The sequence below is a fragment of the Sciurus carolinensis genome, chromosome 15 (assembly GCF_902686445.1).
Source record: "Sciurus carolinensis chromosome 15, mSciCar1.2, whole genome shotgun sequence".
Classification (NCBI taxonomy): Eukaryota; Metazoa; Chordata; class Mammalia; order Rodentia; family Sciuridae; genus Sciurus; species Sciurus carolinensis.
The window spans coordinates 3,002,605-3,010,539 of NC_062227.1; positions in this window are offsets into that span (position 1 = coordinate 3,002,605).

Below are 7,935 nucleotides of genomic sequence, written 5' to 3' on the forward strand. Positions count from 1 at the left end.
AATCAGAACGATAGATAGACCCCACTTCTTTTCCCAGCCCTGTCTAGGTCTTCCCTCTCCTAGACCTACAAGCCTGGCTCCTCCCTAGAATCTCCTCCCACAGAGCAGATAATGGGATATCAGAGTTTGGGCTTCCAGCTACTAATAATCTCCAGAGCTTTTTCCTAAATCCAAAGGCAGACAAATAGGAGCAAATGGCTACTTATATTACTGTCTTGATTTCTGTCAAAATAAAACATGTCCTTCTAGAAATAATCTCCACAGCGCTTTGATCCCCATTCCTAGAGATCTAGTAGTTGCTTCATTTAATCATCATGAAAGAGCAAGAATAAATTTTTTTCTTGAATTTATTCTTTGAACTACTTTGGCATTTCCTTTTTTTAATTTATTTTATTTTATTTGTTCTAATTACTTGTTTATGACAGTGGAATGCATTTAAAATTTTAATAGATCATACATAAAAGGAATGTAATCTCTCATTTTTCTGATTATACATATTGCAGGATCACATTGGTCATGCAGTCATACCTGTACATGAGGTAATAATGTCTGTTTTATTCTACTATCATTCCTTCCCACATACCCCTTCTCCTCCCTTCACTCTCTTCTACCTAATATAAAGTAACTCTATTCTTCCCTATGTGAATCAGCATCTGCATATCAAAGAGAATATTTGAACTTTGGTTTTGTGGGTTTGGCTTATTTCATTTAGCTTGATATACTCTAACTTCATCCATTGACCAGCAAATGCCAGAATTTCATCCTTCTTTAAAGCTGAGTAATATTCCATCATATATATATATATATGATATATATATATCACATTTTCTTTATCCACATTCATCTGTTGAAGTTGGTTGGTTACATAGTTTAGCTATTGTGAATTGAGCTGCTATAAACATTGATGTGTAGCATCATTGTGTAGATGTTGATTTTAACTGAGGAGTGGGATGACTGGGTCAAATGGTGGTTTCACTCCAAGTGTTCTTAAGTATCTCCATACTGCTTTCCACATGGTTTCTATGAAGACACTCCTTGGGATTATAATGGGAATTGCATTAAATTTGTATAACACTTTTGGTAGTATGGCCATTTTGACAATATTAATTCTGCCTATCCAGGAGCATGGGAGGGCTTCCATCTTCTAAGGTCTTCTTCAATTTCGTTTTTAGTGTTCTGTAGTTTTTATTGTAGAGGTTTCTCTTTTGTTAGGTTGATTTTCAAGTATTTTTTTAGGTGATTGTTAACGGGGAAGTGTTCTTTATTTCTCTTTCAGTGGATTCATTTCTGATGCATAGGAATGCATGTGATTTGTGGGTATTGATTTTATATCCTGCTACTTTACTAAAATTCATTTATTAGTTCTAGAAATTTTTTGGTGGAATTTTTTTGAGCTTCCAAATATAGAATCTTATCATTGGAAAATAGTGATAGTTTAAGTTCTTCTTTACCAATTTGTGTACCTTTAATTTCTTTCCTCTTCTAATTACTCTGGCTAGAGTTTCAGGACAATGTTGAATAAAAGTGGTAAAAGAGGGAATCCTTCTTTTGTTCCAGTTTTGGGAGGGAATGCTTTCAATTTTTCTCCATGTAGAATTATGTAGCCTTGGGTTTAGCATACATGGCTTTTATGATATTGAGGTATGTTCCTACTATCCCTAGTTTTTCTAGAGTTTTGAACATGAAGGGGTGCTGTATTTTGTCAAATGTTTTTCTCTGCATCTATTGAGATGATCATATGATTCTTTCTTTTAAGTCTATTGATATGATGAGTTATGTTTATTGATTTCCATATTTTGAACCAACCCTGCATCACTGGGATGAACCCCACTTGATTGTGATACACTATCTTTTTAATATGTTCTTGTATGTGAGTTTCCAGAATTTTCTTGAGAAATTTTGCACCTATGTTCGTTGGGGATATTGGTCTGAAGGTTTCTTTCCTTGATGTGCCTTTGTCTGGTTTTGGAATCAGGGTGATATTAGCCTTTTAGAATGAATTCAGAAGGGTTTCCTCTTTTTGTATTTCATGGAATAATTTGAGGAATAATGGTGTTAATTCTTCTTTGAAGGTCTTGTAGAACTTGGCTGAGAATTTGTCTGGTCCTGGGCTTTTCTTAATTGGTAGGCTTTCAATGGTGTTTTCTATTTCATTAGTTGAAATTGTTCTGTTTAAATTGTGTATGACCTCCTGAAAAAGCTTAGGTAGGGTTTATGTCTTTAGAAATTTGTCAATGTCTTCAATATTTTCTATTTTATTGGAGTATAAATTTTCAAAATAATTTCTAATTATCTTCTGTATTTCAGTTGTGTCCATTGTGATATTTCCTTTTTTGTCAAGTACTTTAGTAATTTGTGTTTTCTCTATTTTTTGATTTTATTTATTTTATTGATTTTTTTCAAAGAAACAGCTTTTTGTTTTGTTAATTCTTTCATTTGTTTCTTTTGTTTCAATTCATTGATTTCACCTCTGATTTAATTATTTATTGCCGTCTACTGTTTTGGTGTTAATATGTTCTTTGAGATGTAATACTGGGTCATTTAATTGTTGATTTTTTATTATTTAAATAAATAAGCTCAATGCAATGGACATTCCTCTTAGTACTGCCTTCATTGTGTCCCAGAAATTTTGGTATATTTTATCGGTATTCTCATTTACCTCTAAGTATTTTTTCATTTCATCCTTGATTTCTTCTACTATCCATTCATCACTCAATAGTGTATTATTTAGTCTCCACATGTTAGAGTAGCTTCTATTTTTTATTTTATCATTGATTTCTAATTTCACTCCATTATGACCTGATAGAATGCAGGGCACTATCTCCTAATGTACTAAGAGTTGCTTTGTGCCATAAGATATGGTCTATTTTAGAGAAGGATCTATGTACTACTGAGAAAAAAGTGTATTCACGTGTTAATGGATGTAATATTCTATGTATGTCTGTTAAGTCTAAATTATTGATTGCATTATTTAGTTCTATACTTTCTTCATTTAGTTTTTGTTTAGAAGATCTGTCCAGTAGTGAGAGAGGTGTGTTAAAGTCACCAAGTATTATTGTGTTGGGGTCTATTTGATTCTTGAAATTGAGAAGGGTTTGTTTGACATACATAAATATTTACAATTTTGATTTGTTGCTGCTGTATAATTCCCTTCAGTAGAATGAAATGACCTTCTTTGTCCCTTCTGACTGACTTTGGCTTAAGTCCACTTTATCTGATTTGAGGATGGAATCCCCTGCTTGTTTATGCAACCCATATGAGTGATATGCTTTTTCTCATCTTTTCACCTTCAACCCTGGATGTCTTTCCCTATGAGGTGAATCTCTTGGAGAGAGCACACTGTTGGGTCTTGTTTTTGAATCCCATCTGCAAGTCTAGGTCTTTTGGTTGATGAGTTTGGTCCATTAATATTCAAGGTTATTACTGAGATATGACTTATATTCCCAGTCATTTTGTTTTATTTTGGCTTTGAATTAGATTAAGTTTGTCTTTTGACTATTCCTTCAGTATAGTCCCTCCCTTTGCTGCTTTTCACTTATTCTTTCATTTCCTCCTCATGGAATATTTTGTTGAGAATGTTCTGTAGTGCAGGTTTTCAAATTGTGAATTCTTTTAACTTTTGTTTATCATTGAAGGTTTTTATTTCATCTTCAAATCTGAAACTTAATTGTGCTGGATATAAAATTCTTGATTGGCATCCATTTTCTTTCTTTTCTCTCAGAGCTTAAAATATTTTGTTCCATGACCTCCTAGCTTTGAGGGTCTGGGTTGAGAAATCGTTTGAGATCCAAACTGGTTTTTCCCTGTACATAATTTGCTTTTTTTTTTGTCTCATGGCCTTTAAGATTCATCTTTATTCTGTATTTTAGTCATATTCATTATAATATATCTTGGTGTGGGTCTGCTGTGGTTTTGTACACTTGGGGTCCCGTAAGGCTCCTGATTTTCCATTTCATTCTTGAGGTTTTGGAAATTTCTTGGTATTACATCATTGAAAAGATTATGTATTCCTTTGGTTTGTGTCTCTGCTCCTTCTTCTATCCCAATACTTCTTAAACTTGGTATTTTCATGTTATCCCATAATTCTTGAAAGTTCTGTTCATGGATTCTTACCATAGTCGACTTTATTGTCAATATTAAATATTTTGTCTTCATTGTCTGAGGTTCTGTCTTCCAAATGGTCTAGTCTGTTGGTGATGCTTTCCATTGAATTTATAATTTGACTTATTATTCCTTCATTTTGAGGATGTCTGCTTAGTTTTTCGTTACAAATTCTCTTTATTGAAGCAATTTTCATTTCCTGTATTTTCTCTTTGATTTCACTTTTTATACCATTCTTTACTTTGCAGATCAGAGTAACTACGTATATTTTATATCCCTTCTAGAACATTTCTTCTATGGTGTTGTCATTGGGGCATTTTGGTTTGTTTGTGACATATTGTTCCCTTGTTTTTTCATGTTGCTTGTGCATTTTCCTATCTAACTGTATGAATCTGAGGCAATACAGATTCTACCCTGTAGATCTATATTGTCACTGAAGATTCCCAGTATCCCACCTTTAAGAGGGAGACCAATATCAACAACACTCAGTGCAAACAATATACAGCCCCAAAAGTAATAACTCCCCGCAAGGTGCCCACTGCCTTCTCACTATAAACAGCAATGACGAGTTCAATCCCTGTCCACAATAAAAACAGATATTTTGCTAAATGCATTTACAACCTTATATAACAGACAAAGAAAGAAGAGAAATAGTGCAGGACACGGTGTTCATGGGGGAGAAAAAGAATCCAGGAGTAAAAATGCACAGGAAGGGTGGAAGAGGAACCTACAGAGATTGTTATGCAGAGAAAAGGTAGAAAGGGAATCTAGGAAGACAGACAGGCAAGAGGAAGAATACATAAAAAGAGAAGAAAAAATATATAAGAATATACAGCAGAACTGCAAAACATCATGCATTTATCACTGTCTTCAACAAACTGATGCACAAAAAACACCCTGTTCCAAATATGGTGGAGAGAGATGCCGGAGAAGATAAAAATAAATCTCGGGGGAAAATTGAAGTGCTGTCTCTGCCAGTGTCCCAAATCCTCTCAGCCTGCCTCTGACTTCACACCAGCCTGTCTGACCCGGAGAGACCCTGCAGGCCCTGTCACTCTCTCACCATCTGGGCCTCAGATGCCCTAGGTTTGGCCACGTTCCAATCCTGAGTCTCAAGGCCCCTGGGACTTGGAGAGAGCCCACCAGGGAGGAGCAACCCTGAGAGACGGTAACTAGAGGGGCAACCCCACTCCCAGGAGGACCCCAGGGGCAGCCAAACCCACAGGCACCCCAACACTGAACCTCCAGGTCCTGGTCAGTGTCCCCAGAGAGGGACAGCTATGCCCCAAGATGGCAGTGGCAGCAAACCCACTGGCACCCCAACTAACCCCAGGCTCAGGCCAGCATCTCAAAATGGACGTGGCCACATGCAATCAAACCTGGAGTCTCCGTGGCAGCAGACCTCTGGGCAGTGGTGGAGGTGGCACAGCAGGAGTTTGAGGCAGCTGGCAGGGGGTCAGCAGCTGCTGCAGACATCAGTGGACATGGCAGCTGGAGGGAGGCTGTGGCTGCAGCTGCAGCAGCACTCAGAGAGGAGACCTCCAGGGGACCTCCAGGGGACCTCCAGGGGACCTTCAGGGGACCTCCAGGGACCTCCAGGGGACCTCCAGGGACCTCCAGGAGACCTCCAGGGACCTCCAGGGGACCTCCAGGGACCTCCAGAGTGGCAGTGTAGATGGCAGCCAGGCAGCTGAGGCAGCATCAAGAACTGTGGACCTCCAGTACCTGGGGCAGCAGCATCAGGGGCAGCTGGGCCCCAAGAGAAAACCTCTGGGCACTGGCACCGGTGCCCACAACAACGGCACCCAGGAAAAACACCTGCAGGCATCTGCAGCAGCGGCCTCAGTGGAAGCAGTCCCCGGCCCCTCAGAGGAGAAGTGGCATTTCTTTTTAAATTTTATTTAATTTGTTTTGGGTACAGGTATTGAACTCAGGGGCACTCAACCCCTGAGCCACATCCCCAGTCCTACTTTGTATTTTACTTAAAGACAGGTTCTCACTGAGTTGCTTTGTGCCTCACTTCTTGCTGAGGCTGGCTTTGAACTTGTGATCCTCTGGCCTCAGCCTCCTGATCTGCTGGGATTATAGGTGTGTACCACCACATCCACTGGAATTTCCTTTTTTAAAATCTCTCAAATTTGTAATGTTCACCTCTTATTCCATGCAGTTTTTCTTAAATCAGTGATAGGAAAGCAAACAGAACTAGAAAACTGTACCCAAACATCAAATCCTCAAAGGAATTATTAAACACTGTGAGCAACCCCAGGTATTGTGCCTGTTAATTCACAGCAGACGAGCTTCCCCATATAGTACACTATCGCGTTCCCTCTGGCCGCAGAGAGAGACACGACAAACGTCTGAAGCTTTGGAAGTTTATTATGCACAGTCCCTCTCCTACACTTCTCTTACTCCCAGCTTCTGCGCACTCCCAGCTTCTCTTCTCTCAGCTTCTTCTCTCAGCTTCTTCTCTCAGCTTCTGCGCACTCCCAGCTTCTTCCGCCCCCAGCTTCTTCCGTCCCCCTACTCTCCCACCCACCAGGCTTATATACACTTCAACCAATCAAGGGGGGGGGCACACGAGGTAAACCGCGGACAGCTGCAGGCATAGAATAGGTACACGAGGGGGGCATGCTCTAATCACATGGTTAACTAGCCAATCATTGGAATTCGCTGGTTGTTTACTGTATAGCTGGCCGCTTTTGGCTCAGCGTCAGGCACCATCTTGACCGTGCCCAAGGCTGGGGGTCCTGGAAACCCCGACAGTACACCACAATGCACTCTCAACACACGTTTATTGGTTATGTATACATGTTGTTGTGAAAAAGACTTATCCATAAGGAATTTCTACCTCTTGTATTTGGTAAAATTTAAAGAGGCAACAAAGAGTGTGACCGTGAGTGGCAGATTTCTAGGACTCACTGAGGCCAACAGTGTGGGTGTTGAGCCCGATACCTGCAGTAAGGAAGGCCGTGTTGTGCCTTCTTTCTCTAGCTTCGTGGTTTGGTGATGAGAATAAGGGTGGTGATGTCAACTCTAACAGACAACTTGTTAAAGATGCCAATGCATGAGCATCCCTCAAAAGAGCCCGATCACAACTCCTGTATCAGCATCGAGCACACCAAATAATTTACGTGCACAAGGGCACCTGAGGGTGAGGCTTACTACATGGCGTTGGGCTCAGTCTGCCCACTGACCTCTCAGGGTCGGTTTTAGGAAATGCCATCACCTGTGACTTACCCCACAGATCCTCCTGGTCTGGGAGGCAGCATCAGTTATTAACAGAGGGCCTCAGATCACATCTTGAGTCTGGCAGGAGGCCACACTCAAGCACAAAGGGCTGCTGGATACATTCAGGAGAGTCGTGTTTAGACTGTTCTTCACAGGAAGGTACCGGGGCCTGCTCTGCATGCGTGTGGAAGGAGCTGCTCAGGGCAGCCATCCTCACTCTGGCTGAAATCACTGTGTGTGTCGGGGGAGGGAGCCTGAAAACGGAGGGTAGAAGCTAACTGTCTCCAGGCCAGAGCTCATCATGCCTCAATCTCTCCTGCAACACGGGACAGGAAATTTGGTCTTCTCTGCATCACGAGGCCCTTCTGCCTTTGGATACAGAGGTACAGGTGAAAGGATTGTGCTGGGACCTTTAAAGGCATATTATGAAATGAACATACAGAGGTGACTTGTAGCAATAACAGTCCCTGAGAAAGAAGCCCAGAGAAGCAAAAGGAAGAGAAAGAGGATGAGATGGGTGGCAGGTAAACATGTCCCAGGTGAAGGTCTGTGTCCACTTTTCCTCCTGAGGATGCTATCCATCCATACGCCTTGGAAACCTTTACT